The sequence below is a fragment of the Arachis stenosperma genome, chromosome 4 (assembly GCF_014773155.1).
Source record: "Arachis stenosperma cultivar V10309 chromosome 4, arast.V10309.gnm1.PFL2, whole genome shotgun sequence".
In the NCBI taxonomy this organism is placed as follows: Eukaryota; Viridiplantae; Streptophyta; class Magnoliopsida; order Fabales; family Fabaceae; genus Arachis; species Arachis stenosperma.
Window position 1 is genome coordinate 126,934,270 of NC_080380.1, and position 7,469 is coordinate 126,941,738.

A 7,469-nucleotide genomic window follows, 5' to 3' on the forward strand; every position below is an offset into this window, starting at 1 on the left:
CTCCTTTCTTCTGACTTGTCCCATTGTTCACAGGATTCCTTTCAGAAGTGTACATGAATTGGTTATTTGCAACCATTTCAATTAGCTCTTGAGCTTCTGTAGGTGTCTTCTTCAGATGAAGAGATCCTCCAGCAGAGCTATCCAAAGACATCTTGGATAGTTCAGACAGACCATCATAGAAAATACCTATGATGCTCCATTCAGAAAGCATGTCAGAAGGACATTTTCTGATCAATTGTTTGTATCTTTCCCAAGCTTCATAGAGGGATTCTCCTTCCTTCTGTCTGAAGGTTTGGACTTCCACTCTAAGCTTACTCAATTTTTGAGGTGGAAAGAACTTTGCCAAGAAGGCATTGACTAGCTTTTCCCATGAGTCCAGGCTTTCTTTAGGTTGTGAGTCCAACCATGTCCTAGCTCTGTCTCTTACAGCAAAAGGGAATAGAATAAGTCTGTAGACCTCAGGATCAACCCCATTAGTCTTGACAGTGTCACAGATTTGCAAGAATTCAGCTAAGAACTGATGAGGATCTTCCAATGGAAGTCCATGGAACTTGCAATTCTGTTGCATTAGAGAAACTAATTGAGGCTTAAGCTCAAAGTTGTTTGCTCCAATGGCAGGGATAGAGATGCTTCTCCCATAGAAGTCGGGAGTAGGTGCAGTAAAGTCACCCAGCACCTTTCTTGCATTGTTTGCATTGTTGTTATTTTCGGCTGCCATGTCTTCTTCTTCTTTGAAGATTTCTGTTAGGTCCTCTACAGAGAGTTGTGCCTTAGCTTCTCTTAGCTTTCGCTTCAAGGTCCTTTCAGGTTCAGGGTCAGTTTCAACAAGAATGCCTTTGTCTTTGCTCCTGCTCATATGAAAGAGAAGAGAACAAGAAAATATAGAATCCTCTATGTCACAGTATAGAGATTCCTTGAGGTGTCAGAGAAGAAGAAAAATAGAAGGAAGAAGGAGAAGAATTCGAACTTAATCATATAGAGTTCGAATTGTGCATTGAGAAAGAGTGGTACTCCATAAATAGAAGGATGTGAAAAGAGAGGAAGAAATTTTCGAAAATTAAGTGAAAGATTTTGAAAACATTTTGAAAAACTTTAATTGATTTTCGAAAACCAAGAGTGGGAAAGAAATCAAGTAATTTTTGAAAAAGATTTTGAAATTAGAAATCAAAAAGATATGATTAAAAACTGTTTTGAAAAAGATGTGATTAAAAAGATATGATAAAAAAAATTATGCTTTTAAAAAGATATGATTGAAAAGATATGATTTGAAAACAATTTAAAAAGATTTGATTTTTAAAAATTAATGACTTGCCTAACAAGAAAATATATGATTCAAACATTAAACCTTTCTCAACAGAAAAGGAAACATACTTAAAATGTTGAATCAAATCATTAATTGATAGTAAGTATCTTTGAAAAAGGAAAGAAATTGATTTTGAAAAAGGTTTGATTGAAAAGATATGATTTGAAAAAGATTTGATTTTGAAAAACTTTGAAAACTTGAAAAAAATTGATTTGAAAACAAAATCCTCCCTCTTGTGCCATCCTGGCGTTAAACGCCCAGAATGGTGCACATTTTGGCGTTTAACGCCCAATGCACTACCTTTTTGGGCGTTAAACGCCCAACCAGGCACCCTGGCTGGCGTTTAAACGCCAGTCTGTCCTTCTTCACTGGGTGTTTTGAACGCCCAGCTTTTTCTGTGTAATTCCTCTGCTGCATGTTCTGAATCTTCAGTTCCCTGTACTATTGACTTGAAAATAGAACCAAGATCAATTAAACAATGCATGCAAGACACCAAACTTAAAATTAGACACTAGACTCAAACAAGAAACATAAAATATTTTTGGTTTTTATGATTTTGTAAATTTTTTTGGATTTTTTCGAAAATTAAGTGGAACAGAAAAATAAAGGTATCAAAATTCTTAATGAGAATTCCAGGAATCATGCAATGTTAGTCTAAAGCTTTAGTCTAAAGAAATTAAACATGAATAGCCAAGCTTCAGTAGGACACTGCATTCAAGAGCTAAATTGATGAGAATCAATCAGCTTTGGTGATGATAAGAACATCACCTTGAAACACTAGAATTCATTCTTAAGAACTCTGAAAAATACCTAATCTAAGCAACAAGATGAACCGTCAGTTGTCCATACTCGAACAATCCCCGGCAACGGCGCCAAAAACTTGGTGTGCGAAATCGTGATCACTACTTTTCACAACTCAAATAATCCCTAGTAATGGCTCCAAAAACTTGGTGCTCAATACCATGGCATAAACACAACTTTGCACAACTAACCAGCAAGTGCACTGGGTCGTCCAAGTAATAAACCTTACGCGAGTAAGGGTTGATCCCACGGAGATTGTTGGTATGAAGCAAGCTATGGTCACCTTGTAAATCTTAGTCAGGCAGACTCAAATGGATATAGATGATATATGAATAAAACATAAAGCTGAAGATAGAGATACTTATGTATATCATTGGTGAGAGGTTCAGATAAGCGTATGAAGATGCTTGTCCCTTCCGTCTCTCTGCTTTCCTACTGTCTTCATCCAATCCTTCTTACTCCTTTCCATGGCAAGCTTATGCAAGGGTTTCACCGTTGTCAGTGGCTACCTCCCATCCTCTCAGTGGAAATGTTCAACGCACCCTGTCACAGCACGGCTATCCATCTGTCGGTTCTCGATCAAGCCGGAATAGAATCCAGTGATTCTTTTGCGTCTGTCACTAACGCCCTACCCTCAGGAGTTTGAAGCACGTCACAGTCATTCAATCATTGAATCCTACTCAGAATACCACAGACAAGGTTAGACCTTCCGGATTCTCTTGAATGCCGCCATCAGTTCTTGCCTATACCACGAAGATTCCGGTTAAAGAACCCAAGAGATAAACATTAGAGCCTTGTTTGCTTGTAGAACAAAAGTGGTTGTCAGTCACTTGTTCATAGGTGAGAATGATGATGAGCGTCACATAATCATCACATTCATCAAGTTCTTGAGTGCGAATGAATATCTTGGAATAAGAACAAGCTGAATTGAATAGAAGAACAATAGTAATTGCATTAATACTCGAGGTACAGCAGAGCTCCACACCTTAATCTATGGTGTGTAGAAACTCCACCGTTGAAAATACATAAGAACAAGAGTGATCATTGGTTTCGGCCCCAGAGAGGGAACCAGAAGAACCAAGATGAAAATACAATAGTAAAAGGTCCTATATATAGAGAACTAGTAGCCTAGGGTGTACAGAGATAAGTAAATGACATAAAAATCCACTTCCGGGCCCACTTGGTGTGTGCTTGGGCTGAGCATTGAAGCATTTTCGTGTAGAGACTCTTCTTGGAGTTAAACGCCAGCTTTTGTGCCAGTTTGGGCGTTTAACTCCCACTTTGGTGCCAGTTCCGGCGTTTAACGCTGGGAATTCTAAGGGTGACTTTGAACGCCGGTTTGGGCCATCAAATCTTGGGCAAAGTATGAACTATCATATATTGCTGGAAAGCCCAGGATGTCTACTTTCCAACGCCGTTGAGAGCGCGCCAATTGGGCTTCTGTAGCTCTATAAAATCCACTTCGAGTGCAGGGAGGTCAGAATCCAACAGCATCTGCAGTCCTTTTCAGTCTCTGAATCAGATTTTTGCTCAGGTCCCTCAATTTCAGCCAGAAAATACCTGAAATCACAGAAAAACACAAAAACTCAAAGTAAAGTCCAGAAAAGTGAATTTTAACTAAAAACTAATAAAAATATACTAAAAACTCAACTCAAACTACTAAAAACATACTAAAAACAATGCCAAAAAGCGTACAAATTATCCGCTCATCACCTGCCTTTCCACAATTGTAGCACAAACCCCATCCGGCCTTGCATGGTGCTCTCGGATGGTGACTTCCACACCTAGTACAAACTTGATCATTCTGAGGTTGCTTTCCAAACCTTTTCCCTTGGAAGTTGTTGTTGTTGGGCCTCCTAAAGGAACCTCTCCTCTTGAAAGGCGGACCTCTAGGTGCAATGCTTTTCCCTCGATTCTGTGGGAATGATCCTTTGTGACTTCCCTTCTTAGCGGCTACCCTCTTCACACACTCTTCAGCAACCCCACACTTGTTCACCAACACAACGAAAGTTCTAATCTCCATTGGTCTCTGAGCTCCATTTCTGTCGTTGCCATGGTTGTTCATCTGTTGACCAAGGGCCTCCGCAGTGGCTTGCATAGCAGCAGCCATGTTCTCCAACGCAGTCGTAAAGTTCACCGGGTCATTAGAGTTATTCATCGGCGCACGAGCATTCGTACGACCTCTCGCACTACCTCTACCGCGTCCACGAGGCGCCATCTGGTTCCTATACACACCAAACAATCGATATTAAGTTGATCAGTCTCAATATCGGAAGTCTAGTGCTTCAAAGTCCCAAATGCCTGCTCATGAACGTTTATGCCAATTATATCAAGCAGATATACTAATAGCACATAACACACACACAGAGAATGCACAGAAGCATAGTCAGTCCATCCCTCAGGCTCTATAGGAACGAACTGCTCTGATACCATAATGTAACACCCTACCATACAGAGTCTTATGCTTAAGTCATAATTCAGAGATGGCAAGGTATTACGACCTCTAAAATAAAAATTTAGTACGTATAGTAGTTTGAATGATTGATTATAACTAGGAGCCTTTGTAGAAAAAGGGGTAAACAAAAACCGCAACTCAAAAGCGCAACACCCCGATTGTTAACGTAACGAACGAGGATAAACCAACGCGAGATCATATATATACAAAGGAGTGTCAAAAACAGGAATATCAAGACTCAAAATCCGGCTGCGAAGATAACCGGTCCGAGCATAGCAAGATATACATATGATAAAATAAGGAAAACCCCAAAGGAAACCCAAAGGGACACAAATACATAAAACCTATTCTCCAAAATCTCCCATAAGAGGAGTCATCACAGTTTGTATTATTTAATGGAGATAAAAGTATCTAAGCAAAACATATAAACTAAACAGAGTCCCCAAGAACAAGGAATCTTCGCAAATCTAGAAGTCTCCAGCATGCTTCAGCGGGAAACCACACGTCCTGCATCTGAAAACCACAAAATCCGCATGGGTGAGAACCAGAGGTCCCCAGCATGGTAACAGCCTCCACATATATAATACATAATAATAGAGGAAAGCCAAAGGCAATCCTAGAACTTCCTCCAGATAATATCAAAGCTTATAAACAAGCTAAACCATATAAGGGCATCTGACTAAAGATTCTTCAGTCTAACTAATACTTCCCTTTCCAATTCCTTCAAACCTCCCAACCACCAGCAGGAATATATTATAGCAAACACAGTTATATCAGACAAAGAATATACAAATAGGAGCAGTTAAGACATTTAGACAATTAGCAAGTAATATGCAGTCAAATAGGCAATCTCAAACAATTCACATAGTATGCATATGATGAATGTCTGTCCCTAGTGGCCGATGATATCATCTTGTCGGTTATAGAGCCAACCCGACAAGTCCTGGTCGCTAACCATTGGACTGTCCCTCTGTCGCACATCCCCAACTCGAGTTATACTCATCATAAACTTGATCATAAACATGATCCATTTCCATCACCCTCACTGGTGAATATTTACGGGGGCGAGCTCATCCAGGCCTTTCACAGTGCCCGGCCACACTTATGACATAGGGTTAACAGAGCTTCGAGTCTCAACCTGGAGCACGTGGTGGCTAGCCACTGCTACTACCCAGGGAAACCCTCATCTCCGATGGTGGAAGTGCAAACATTCACAATTCATTCAACAGCATATATGCATTTATACTTAGCCATAAACATGGTTCCGCCGTCACACGACAATAATCTAGCCATCCGGCTCACGGTTAAATCCATAACCAGCCAATTCATTAACATTTACGGCCCTTCGGCCCATGGCATAACAAGCACCTCCACCGCCATTCTCCGCATCTCACATAATCATCTTTGATCCTCAATGATCATACACATCCCCCCTTGCTTCACTCGCAAGTTACCACATTCACTAGCCCTTTTCCTCATGCTAGGTATATCATAATGATTTAAGACATAAATGGTGAGATCGGAGGCTTAGAAGTATGAGATTTGGCTTTTAAAACTCAAAAATCAACTTTGGGATGAAAACAGGGCCACGCGTACGCGCACTCCACGCGGACGCGTAGGTGGCCTCAAAAAGTCATCGACGCGTAAGCGTCATGCACACTAACGCGTGGATTAAAAATTTGCCAATCGACGCGCACGCGTCAACCACGCGTACGCGTGGGTGCTCTCGTGCCCCAGGCGCAAAGCTGGCACGGTTCTGGCACAACTCTCTGGAAAATGGCTGGGTATTGGGTGCAGCACCATCGGCGCGCCCGCGCACACCACGCGCACGCGTGGATGGCGTTTTCTGGAAGATCGGCGCGTACGCGCCAAGTGCGCCCACGCGCAAGGGGTCATTCTGCTAAAAATTTTCTAAGTTAAAAGCTGCAGAATTCACAAATTTAAACCCCAATCTTCCAACGGACATAACTTCCTCATTTTAAATCATTTTTCACCCGTTCTTTGAACGGCATGGACATCCCGGATCCAATTTCATTTCTAAACAGATTTGGTACAAAATGGAGATCCGTAGTCCAAGTTATGTCCCGCCAAAGTGTGCCCAAAAACCATATTTTCATACAAAACCACAAAGTGCCATTTTCAAAACAAGCCATTTCCAACTCTTTTCAAAAACAATCAAAACATGCCAAGTTCATCCCTTTTCTTTGAAATCAATCAAAATATATCAAATTCAACATCAAGCCTCCTCAACTCACACATTGACACATTACCACAATTTACCAAAATCACTATCTCATCTTTTTACCCCACTTCACACAAGTGGCTCAAACTCAAACACATTGACATATCATATACTATTCCTCATGCCAATTCTCAACAACACCAATTCCAATAAATCATTATTGTACACAATCAACATTATACTCACCATCAACATGGTTCAACCCTCAATTCAACCATAACCAATCATCAAGCATATCACAACATGCATATTTCTCATACATCATACCACCAAGGCATCAATAATCATCATCACATATATGACCACATCATAAATCTCAATCATTCAACAACATCAACAATTCAATGCCTATCTTAGGGCCTCTAGCCTAAGTATTTCCTACCACATTACATATTAGATACGGAAAATCGAAACCATACCTTAGCCGATTTTCCCAAGCTCCCCCGGAGCACTTCCAAACCACTTATCCACAAGCTCTCAAGGCCTCAACACCTCCAAGAACAGATTTTTCACCACCAAACCCTTTCCAAGCTTTTCAAAGTCACCAATCAAGCTCCAATATCCACACATACACAACCTAAGCCACAACCATCATACCCATACACAACATCTCAAAACCCAAACATCATAGAACAACAAAATTATACTAGGGTTGAGAATCTTACCAC

At 40.7% G+C, this 7,469-nt stretch overlaps 1 non-coding gene across 1 annotated transcript; it reads left to right on the forward strand.

Annotated features, from left to right (window-relative positions):
• The first annotated feature begins 205 nt into the window (after positions 1-205).
• Positions 206-313, forward strand: LOC130977746 (small nucleolar RNA R71). The gene has a single exon (XR_009085424.1). It is a non-coding gene; the product is annotated as a small nucleolar RNA R71 (small nucleolar RNA).
• The last annotated feature ends 7,156 nt before the right edge of the window (positions 314-7,469 follow it).